Genomic DNA, 11,910 nt, shown 5'->3' with positions numbered 1-11,910 from the left:
CTGTGGGATAAGGCAAGCCGAGGCTACTATATAAGCAGAAGGTTTCTCAGAACATAGAAAGAGCACAGAGGGATCTGGTAACTCTTTACAAGGAAGCAAGTGATGTCGTTGAAAGAGGGTGGCCTTAGAGTCTGAAGCAATTGGTTTGAAATCATAGGTCCAACACTTATGAACTGTATGATCTTGAGCAAGTTACTTAAAGTCTCTGTGTCAGTTTCTCTGTAAGTGAAATGGGCACAATAACACCTAACTCATACTGCTTTAAAGTGTAAATGAGATAACATACAGGAAGATCCAGGTACAAACTAGATATCACCCAGTGGTCACTTTCTTTTAATTATTTTTTATAGATAACTTTCATTTGCAAAGGTAACACATGCTAATTATTGAATATGGAAAATATTCAACAAGCCAAAAGGAAAAAATCAAAACCTCTCCATCATCGAGAGGGAACTGTTGGTAGTATTTTAGTATTTGTCCTTCCAGGCTTTTTGTGTATTATAATTTTTTTAAAACAAAGATGAGATCCTATGCCCATGCCATCTTCCAACCTGCTCTTTTCACTTATGAGTGTGTATTAACATCATCTCATGTCTTTAACTGGTCTTCCATAGCATCATTTAAAACAAAATGTCTGGCATAGTGTCCTACCAGATAGCCATATCATCATTTATTCAACCAATCCCATATTGTTGAGTATTTTCACCATTATAAACAATGCCGAAATGAACATCTTAGCAGTTGAACATCTTTATTACTCCCCTATGATGAATTTCCTAAAGGAGAATTGTTGGTCCATACTGACAAACAGCCTTCCAAAAACTTCATGTCAGTTTATGTTCCCACCTACCAAGTCCAGCAGTGTCCCCTATCTTGATTGTCGACAACCCTTTTTTCTCTCCAGCAGTGGTAGCCTGATCACTTTCTCTTCTCCGTTCTAAGGATTTTTCTGTCCAAATACATAAATTTGGTCTCCCAGCCTCACAAGGCCTCTTCTACCCTGTCTAGTTCTGGAGACACAAGCTCTGACTATTCTCTCCTGCCAGTTTTCCATCCCAGCCACCAAGTCTTGCTTCACAGAGGACCCCTGATAATTAGTTAGATGACTGCTTACCTGCTATTGACTACATTTCCCAAATCTCATCAGCCTTGTTCACAAATCTCATCTAAGGTGAGTTCTTTCCTTAAGTTTTCCACAGATAGCTAATATCACTCATTTTCTGTGGACACTTCTGAGAGTGAGGCTCTGGCTTTCCCTCTAAAGCCAGGAGTTGGGGAGGCAGGCATTTTATCAAAGCTGAAAGTAGCAAATTTGGTTCCTGGGACAAATAACAGGAAGTGAAGGCTCAGATCAATGGAAGGGCCTCCATGGGGGAGGGGCGTGGGGGAAGCAGAGGTCCTGGTTCACACACTGTCCTTGGCTTGTTGGCCCACATCAATCCAACCGCTTCTTCTGATGCCACGTCTGCCCCTCTGACTCTGCCTCCTTCTTTCCCTTAGGGACTCCTGTGATTACCCTGGACCTACCCACCGGGATAATCTCCCAACTCAAAATCCTTAATTTAATCACATCAGCAAAGTTCCTTTTGCCATGTAAGGCTATATAATCATAGGTTCTGGGATCAGGACTTGGACGTATTTGGGGGTCATTATTCTGTCTACCTCACCTGGGCAAGCCATTTTCTCTCTCTGGCCTGAGTTTTCTCATCTGCAAACTGTGAGTCTTTGACAAAAAGCTCTCCAGATTCCTTCCAGGTTTGGCTGCTGGGAATATTTTGAAATGTGAAATGTAGGGTGGCTGAGGTATAGAAACTGCACTGAATTTCTCCTGGGTTTCCCTATTTTTTCCTCTAGGACTCCACCCTCTCCCCTGAATGCTACTGATGTCATTTTTGCTTATGCTCCTATTGATTGAAAAAGCCCACATAGTGTGTTTACTATGTTCCAGGCTCTGTTCTAAGCACTTTGCAGCTATGAAACCATTTAACCTTCATAACAACACCATGAACGAAGTGGAGTGGTAATCCCTATTTTATAGAGGCACAGAGAAGTTAAGTAACTTGCACAAGATCACAGAGTGGCAGGCTGAGGTCAAACCTCAGCTGTCTGACTGTAGATTCTGTACTCTTAACCGCTGATGACCCAGCCTCTCAAAGCCCTTGACCCACAGTCATGTAGCCATTGTTTAAGTCTTCTACACTGTGAGCAACTCAAGAGGAGGAGCCTTGTCTAATTCTGTGACTCCCAGCTCTGATAAAAACTGGCACACAAATGAACAACAAAAAAAAGATTGATTGAATGAATGAATATGGGCGTGACTACTTATCTACTTGCGAGCCTCCTACAGATCAGAGCCATGTTTGAAGGACATGAAAATAAACATTTATGGGACACTTCAAAAGAGAGCATGATCCTCACACCAGCTTTGGGTGGTAGGTAGTGTTATTAACGTCATTTTACAGACAAGTTAAATGCAACAGAAAAAGGATAAGTCACTTGCCCAAGGTCAGCAACTGGATTTGACTTGAGACCAGCTTGACTTCCACATTTGCATCATGAAGGTCAGCATGAACTCCCTGAGGCCTACATTTTTAAAGTTAGGACCTAGTATGACTCTGGACAACGGAAGAGAAGGAAGGAAGCAAAGGAACATTTTATTGGGCAACTATTATGTGCCAGGCCCTTGTGCCAGGTGCTTTACATAATATATACCATTTAGTCCTCAGAGCAACCTTATTGTCCCATTTCGCAGATAAGGAAACTGAAGCTTAGAGAAATTAAGTGACCTTCCTCAAGTCCATTGGTAGAGCCAGGATTCAAAACCAGGTCTGTCTAACTCCAAAATTCATGATCTTTCCACTCTCACTAGGCTGCTGGGCCTCAGTTCTCTCATCTGTAGAATGGAGTTGGATGAGATGATCTCTGAGCTCCAGCTCAGCTTATTTTTTAAAGCCAGCATTCACTGTGTGCTTATCCTATGCCAGGCAGTGTGCTACGAACTTCACTTATGTGATTTCATCCTCACAACACCTTCTGAGGTGCTACTATTATTATTATTTCCACTTTCAAGTGGGGAAACTAGGGCTCAGACATAATGTCTGAAGTTACACAGCTACCACGAGGTCCAGCCTGAGTTCTAACTGAAGCTTGTCTGATTCTTAAGTCAAACTCTTACCCATCCACTATACTGCCTCCAGCAGCCCCAGACAGTCTTTAAAGTGAGAACATCCTGTGTTCCTACAGAATCGGAACAAGGCTGGAGTAGGCGTGGGATGAGTTCCTCAATGCGTGGGCCCCTCTTCCTTTGAATTTCAAAGACTCACTTCAGTGAAGTTCTGTTAAAGTCAAAAGGTGACATGCTTCCATGGACAGTTGGCCAAGGCTGAGTCCAGCCCTGGCACCTCAAAGGCTTGGCTGTTTTCTCTAATCTTGTTATCAAGGCAACTCTGGATCACTCTATGGTCCTATAGTTATTCTCTCTTTTTCTTTCTTGTCTTCCCACCTTTGCAAGAGAACACTTGAGAGACAGCAGCTCCAAGTGGCCCACTTGTCACTGATTGAAGGAGTTGCTGACTTGAAATAAAAACAGTTCCCAGGACCTTCAAGGCCCCAAACAGAAAAAGCTATATTCTCTAAACACCTTAAGAGTAGAAGCTCATTCACAGCTGTACCCGGAGCCTTACAAGGTGCTGGGAACAAGGTGGTACTCAGCAAATGTTGAATGAACTAATTACTGAAAGCAATTCCCTAAAGAAGTCAGCTAGAAAACTGGAATAGAGAGATGGGCTAAGATTTGTAGTGACAATCAGAATAAAAGTAAGTGTATGTATGTGTGTATGCCCCAGAGCAACAGCTCAATAACGCCTGTGATGTGCAGCCTGTGTCCCTCTACTTCTCCACGTCTTATGAACTGGAGCTGTCAGTATAGATGGTTTCAGCCCACCCAGGCTTCAGGCCTGAGGAATGAATCAACCTCTCTCTCTCTCTCTCTCTTGCACGTGCATGCACTCTAAAATACACATAATATAAAACAACATCTTGCAAAACTCTCTCTTTAGCCTTGTGTTGTCTCATTTTTACCTGCTATCTTGGATTTTAGCTATAAATACATAGACACTGGGTTTTGAGCTCTTCATCGAGTCTTAGTGTGTTACAGTAAAGTATTGGTACCAATAAACGTTCGCTGGGTAACTGATCTTGCTCTGTTTTATGTTTTCTCCGTACTTCAATCTCTTAGTTAAAGAGCGATTTTGGCTTTATGATACGCCCAACAATTATAAGTACTTCTTGACTGCCCTCTAGCGGGAAAGATGAAAAAGTGAAACTCAGAACAATGTTCATCTTTCCTACTGGAATAAAAGTGGCCCTTTTTTCCTAACTTACTAGACTTCACATCACTCAAAATTGTAATCAATCCTACACACCACCATATATAAAAAATAGACAAACAACAAGGATTTACTGTATAGCGCAGGGCACTATATTCAATATCTTGTAATAATCTATAATGGAAAAGAATCTGAAATACGTTTATTTGTTTATTTATTTACAACTTAATCACTTTGCTGTATACCTGAAACTAACACAATACTGTAAATCAACAATACTTCAATAAAAAAATAATAATGGGATAAATGATTCAGACCTGGCCAAAGTCCAGCATCCTGCTGGCACCAGTAATCAAATCAAAGATGAACTCATGGACTGACCTAGTCCAATCAGAATGAACCTCAGAATGTTTCCTGGAAATGCTAGGATAAAGACATTCACTATTTTTCACTGAATTTCAACATGGAAGCTTGCAGCTCTCATGCTCCATCAGAAGGGAGTCACGAAGAATGGAGACAACACCAAGGCAACACAGCTGAGAAATATATAGAGAAAAACTGAATTTTGGAGACATGATTTCGGCCCTGGGTTAAGTCATATCTGAAGCTGGTATGTCTTTGAATTGCTTGATTTACAAGAGCCAATAAATTCTTCTCCATGCTTAAGCCAAAAGGAAAAGCAAAAGTGTGATCTATCCAAAGTTAGTAGTTTAGGGACCTTCCTGGTGGTCCAGTGGGTAAGACTCCACCTCCCAATGCAGGGAGCCTGGATTTGATCTCTGGTCGGGGAACTAGATCCTGCATGCATGCCTCAACTAAAGATCCCTCATGCCACAATGAAGATCCCGCATGCTGCAACTAAGACCCGGTGCAGCCAAACATAAATAAATAAAATAATAATTTAAAAAAAAAAAAGCAAAGTTAGCAGTTTATCCTCATGTTACAGATGAAGCTGACGCGTAGAACGGGGCTCCTCAAACTAAATGTGGTGCAGGACCAGTTTTTATATATTTTTTTAATCTGCTGCAAATTATTCCATTTGTAAAATTCAATAAAAAAATAAAAAACTAGATAAATTACATTTAAAAACAAAGACATACAAAATAAAAACCTAATTGTTATTATCAGATTCAACAGACAATATTACATTTCAATAAACATAATCAGAACAAACATAACAAAGGAAAAAGTAAAACAATTGCAAAATCTGTATGTGTTGTTCATTGAATGTGCATGTTATAACCGATTAATATAGACAATTGCTATTATGCTAATAACTTTTTTGTCATTCTTCAGTCATAACTAAACAAAAATTATAAGTAAAATGTTTCCCCACTTCGAATGAACACTATTTATATCAATATTGTGTTTTTAATGGACAAATACACATGCTTATGGCTTGTTAGTCTATCTAATGCAGGCAGAATGGAATATAATGCTACTCACAAGGTACAATGTCTGTTGAAACTGTTTCTAAATTTTGTTTTAATAAGAGCTCTAGTGGAGAAACCAGTATTACAGAGGTTTGTTAATGGGAATGGAAGAAGAAATTTTAAAGCCATTCCAGGAAGCTCAAGATTTTCATCTTTCACTTTTACCCAAAGTGAAGCAAATGATTCTGATTTTCAAAATCCATCTTCAATTCTCAATCCATTGCCATTTCCACCAATTTATCCTGTAAGGTTATAAAGTTGAATCAAATTATCTTTCGATTAAAGCAAAGGTTTCTGGATCTGTCAATTTCCCATCATGGATCTTCTTTTGATGGAAATAAAATTTAAACAATTCTGTCAAATCTGTAAGGCATTTGGCCATAACACTTCCCAGATGTGCAATATCAAGATCATCACCTACTTTACTGATAATTGTTGTTAAATTATGGAGCATGTTATAACAGTCTATGGAAACTCTGTTCTTCCAAGCTTCTCAATTTTATTTTTGCTCTTCGATCCTATCTGCCATTGAAAATCATATTGCAGTCTTTCGTTGCTTAGAAGTAGTAAGATCATCAAAAATGCCAAAAATATTACACAAATAAACTAGTCTGTCATCCAAACCACATATTTAAAAGGTGGGGACCTTATGTAGGTGTGTTTTTCACTTGCTAGGAACACTGAAAGTTTGTTTCATATTCAGACATTGTTAATAGAACTTCCCCCTTCAGTAAGCATGGAATCTCCTGCCTCATATCATATGCAATAATAGGTGTTTCCATGTTATCACATAATAAAGAGAAAAAAATCTCAAACTTAATACATCAGCTTTTGCATAATTCACATTTTTTTACTACGTAACTAGACACTGTGTAGATAAGCTAAATTTTTTTCATTGCAAAGCTTTCTTGATGAGGGAAGCCGTGTGTTGATTTACATACTCATGCAAGCTCTTTAACTTGGGTAATAACTTCAGAATGTTTTTCTGTCAACGCAGCTGCACCATTAGAGCATATTCCTACACAAATTTAAACTCAAACCACATTCCTTAACAGTGTAATCCTTCACAGTTTTATGTAGTTCAGAGCTAGTTGTGTTGTCATCAATGAGGCTGAAAAAAAATTCTTCCTCATATCTCTACCATGTTCAAATTGCATATACATATTTCAAATTAATTGTCATGTTAGCAGTATGTGTGCATTCAACAATTTGCAATGAAAAGAAAGAAAAATACTTTGCTACCTGTATTTGTTTTGTGAATTAATCTGCCATGTCATTAGCTAGTTGCTGAATTTGTCCAGCTATGAAGAATGATATTTGACCTACCTTCTTTGCCACAAATTCACCCATAATTTGCAAGATTTTTGATACAGTTTTGCACTATTTTTTTTAAATTTTAGCATCCCAAAGTCCTACTTTATTAAACACAATTAACAATGCTTATATGGGAAATTTTGAACCTCTGCTTCTATCAATTTTTAAAAATTCAATAGTCTTGCAAAGTGTTCTTTAAGTTTTAAACTTATTCTTTTGTTTTCTTTGTAAATGCTACCTAAATTTGATGACTTTTTACTTATTTATTTATACAATTTTTAAAGGTTACACTCTATTTATATTATTACAAAATATTGGCTACAGTCCCCCTGTTGTACGATACACCCTTGTAGCCTATCTTACACCCAATACCTCCCACCACCCCACCCCTATATTGCCCCTTCCCCATGTCCCCAATGGTAACCACTAGTTTGTTCTCTATATCTATGTCTTCTTCTTTTTTGTTATATTCACTAGTTTGTTTTATTTTTTAGATTCCACACATAAGTTATATCATGCATTATTTGTCTTTGTCTGTCTGACATTTCACTTAGCATAATGTCCTCCAAGTCCATGCACATGGCTGCAAATGGTAAAATTTCATTCTTTTTTATGGCTGAGTAGTACTCCATTTTATATATATTTATATATATATAAAATACATCTTTAGCCATTCATCTGTTTATGCACACTTAGGTTGCTTCTATGTCTTGGCTATTGTAAATAATGCTGCTATGAACGTTGGGGTGCATGAATCTTTTTGAATTAGTGTTTTTGGTGGGTTTTTTGTTTGTTTGTTTGTTTGTTTGTTTTGGCTATATAGCCAGGAGTGGAATTGCTGGGTCATATGGTAGTTCTATTTTTAGTTTTCTGAGAAACCTCCATACTGTTTTCCACAGTGGCTGCACCAATTTACATTCCCACCAACATTGCTGGAGGGTTCCCTTTTCTCTGCATCCTTGCCAACATTTGTTATTTGTGTTCTTTTTGATGATAGCCATTCTGACAGGTGTGATATGATATCTCATTGTGGTTTTGATTTGCATTTCCCTGATTAGTGATGTTGAGCATCTTTTCATGTGCCTGTTGGCCATCTGCATTTCCTCTTTGGAAAAATGTCTATTCAGTTCTTCTGCTCAGTTTTTAATCAGGTTGTTTGTATTTTGATATTGTGTTGTATGAGCTGTTTATATATGTTGGATATTAATCCCTTATTGGTCATACAATTTGCAAATATTTTCTCCCATTCAGTAGGTTGTCTTTTCATTTTGTCGATGGTTTCCTTTGCTGTGCAAAAGCTTTTAAGTTAAATTAGATCCTACTTATTTCTGCTTTTTTTCCCCTTACTTTAGGAGATGGATCAAAAAAAGAATATTGCTGTGATTTATGTCAAATAGTGTCCTGCCTATGTTTTCCTCTAGGAGTTTTATAGTACCTGGTCTTACATTTAGGTCTTTAATCCATTTTGAGTTTATTATTGTATACAGTGTTGGAGAATTTCTAATTTCATGCTTTTACATGTAGCTGTCCAGTTTTCCTGGCACTACTTATTGAAGAGACTGTCTTTTCTCCATTGTAAATTCTTGCTTCCTTTGTTGTAGATTAATTGACCATAAGTGCGTGAGTTTACTTCTGGGCTCTCTATCCTGTTCCACTGATCTATATGGATGACGTTCTTTATTAGCTTCATTTGCTAGTACATCTCTGCAGATAACATACCACAGTTTTAGTGGTTTAGTATCAGTTATGTCCACAAAAGTGAGCTTAATACATGAAGACTTATACTTTCAAGTAAAACTAATACAAATTCTTTTGGTTTTAATTTCTTCAGAATCACTTTCACAGTCATCATTTGTTTTATTACTGCTGCTGTTGGGTGTTAGGAAAAGTATGTTTTTTCTTGATTAAAAGAAGTCAAGTGAAGAGTGTTTTGACAACTGTAAGTTATAGTTAAATATTATTATGAAAATTTGCCTTCCTAATTTAGCTAATATCTACAAATTTTAGACACACTTTTACAAAAACTTTTACAGAAAAGTTATATTTAATAAGTAAAAAATAACAAATTATAAAAAGACCTAAATGCTTTTATTTTCTCAGATTTTTATATACATTTGGTTTACAGTTGACCAACTAACCCTTAAAATATCACACATGGTAACATTGTCCTACTATACATACAGCTCTCAATACACATAACTCATGGACAGCACCTTTTCTATCCCTTGTTCAATGAAACAAGTTCCCTGATCGTGCACTGGACGTCAAATTGCATGAAAGTTTCTAAACACCTACTCTTTATCCTGTACTGCTCTCCTCGTGCGCTGCAACAAGCAGTTCGTGGGCTGCAGGGAACTGAGTATTGACCAGAAGACCTAAGTGAGTTGCCCAAAGTCCACTGGTGGGTGAGTAGTGAACCACCTTTCTCCTAGTCTAATGCCCTCTTCATTTCCTTCTCTAAGGAAATGAACAATTTCTTCATCCATTAAATGGTTTTTGAGAGGATTGGATGAGATTTATCCATGAAGTGTCTGCACAGAGTCTGCAGAAGAGTAGGTGCTATGACTATGATTATCAACTCACTGTGTGAGCGAGACTGGTATCTCACCAACCAGATTCCTAACCCTCACTTTCTTCCTCAGGACAAAGTCATGCAGGGAGGGGTCAGTTCATTGGCACCATTCAATCAGCACAGATACCCACCAATGCTCTCTTTCCCAGTCCTTTCCTGTTTGAGAAGGAGCTTCCATTTGAGATCTTTATCTTCAGTTCTCCATATGACACAAGCCTAGGAATGGTGTCCTCAGGAGCTGTGCAGTGCGGTCTACATGGTCGTACTTGGTGGCATTGTCTAGAACAGCCAGGACCAAGCCTTGGCACTGGGACACAGTCTCCTTCCAGGTAATAGATTCACCAGCTTTCCTCTCAGGGAAGTCACTGTGGTGACTATAAAACCAGCTTAGATAACATAATATAATCAGGATCCCAATGACCGTCCTTTACTCCTTTCACAAATCAACAGAAGGTAACTGTGACTTCAGACATGATCTGCAAAGAGCAGAGATTTTATTTTGTGACTTCTGATTCTTTAGCCCAATACATACCTGTAGTTGATGTTTACTTGTATATCTGGTCCAGGACTGGTGGCACTTGATTAGTTTCCTTCTCTGGGATGCATAAAAATACGGGATGAAGGCAAACCCAGTGCCCTGGGCAACAAGAGGCAAGGTCAGCCAGGTATAAACTTCAAAGTGCTTAAGCATATCTTCCTTGCTTTTTTGCAGAACCATGATTGTCACATTTTGTAGTTAATGAATGAATGAGTGAAAAACAATCAACACCTGAATGTATAAGTCACAATGTAATTCCAAGCGACTGCATGATACACCTTGAAGCAGCCAATAGTCTGACCTTTAAGGAGTGTGAAATGCAGGTGGGCCAAAAGCATGGGGAAACATTCAAAGGCAACAGAAGAGTGGTGATCATTTTGAAATGCATAGAAATATCGGATCACTATGTTGTACAGCTGGAACTCACATAGTGTTGTAGGTCAATTATACTTCAACTGAAAAAAAAAAAGGCCAGTTGCAGAGAAACGCACACACACACAATGGAGAAGAAAATTCTGCAACATGCTCCAACATGGATGAACCTTGAAGTCTTTATTCTAAGTGAAATAAGCCAGTCACAAAAAGACAAACACTGTATGATTCCACTTGTATGAGATGTCTAGAGTGGTGAAATTCATAGAGAAAGAAAGTAGAGTGGTTGCCAGGGGCTGGGGGAGAGGGAAATGGAGAGTTATTGTTTAATGGGTAAAGTTTCAGTTTTGCAAGATCCATCCATCCGGAGATGGATGGTGGTGATGGTTGCACAACAAGGTGAGTGTACTTAATATCACTGAACTGTACACTTAAAAATGGTCAAGATATGTAAAATTTATGTTATGTGTATTTTGCCACAGCTAAATGTGTCTTCTCCATATTTTAGCCTACAGGATACCCTTCAATTATGAGGACTCCTTTTAAACATCAAAAAGTTTCATGGGGCCTGTCTTCACCTTCTAGCTGTTCATTCTTCATGCATTCAACAAAAGGCATTATTTCAAACCCTGATAGAGAATAGAATGACCAAAAACTACTATAACATTTATAATCCTTTTGAAGGGATGTGTATATTTCATTTATTACAATAGCATCTGTTGAAAACAATGATGCTAACAGAGAAAGAAATATTTTTTTTAATGTATGAGAAGGTGCTAAACCTTACTCACAGAAATGAAAATGCAAATAAAAAGACTTTAAAATATCATTTTACATATTTCAGATTGGCAAAGATGAAAAAGTTTGATAACACTTGGATTGGGGGAATCATTAACTTATCAAATTATTATTGATCACCTATTATGAGTCTATGTTGGACACTGAGTAATCAGCAGTTAACAAAGTAAACAAAAATTCCTTCTTTCCAGGAGCATACATTCCAATATGGGCACAGGGGTATACATACAGTAAATGAAAATGGAAAAGAGAAGAAAAGAGAAACAGAGAGGGACAGAGAAAGAGTGTGTGTCATATAAGGAGTCCTCTAAAGAAAAATAAAGCAGTGTAAAGTATGGTAAGTGACCAAAGGGTACTGTTACTTTAGATAACGTGATCAAAGAAGACTTTCCTGCTAAGGTGACAATTGTGTAAAGGCCTAAATGAAGTGGGGGGTAAGTCTTGGGGATGTCTGGTAGAAGTGTTTTCCAGGTAGTGTGAAGTGGTCAGGTGACTCCTTTCACAGATATCAATTATAAAAATTGGACTAGGGAACTCCCTGGCCATCCAGTGGTT

The sequence above is a fragment of the Eubalaena glacialis genome, chromosome 1, assembly GCF_028564815.1.
Source record: "Eubalaena glacialis isolate mEubGla1 chromosome 1, mEubGla1.1.hap2.+ XY, whole genome shotgun sequence".
In the NCBI taxonomy this organism is placed as follows: Eukaryota; Metazoa; Chordata; class Mammalia; order Artiodactyla; family Balaenidae; genus Eubalaena; species Eubalaena glacialis.
The sequence above is the reverse complement of the archived record's forward strand: the minus strand, read 5'-3'. Positions refer to the sequence as shown.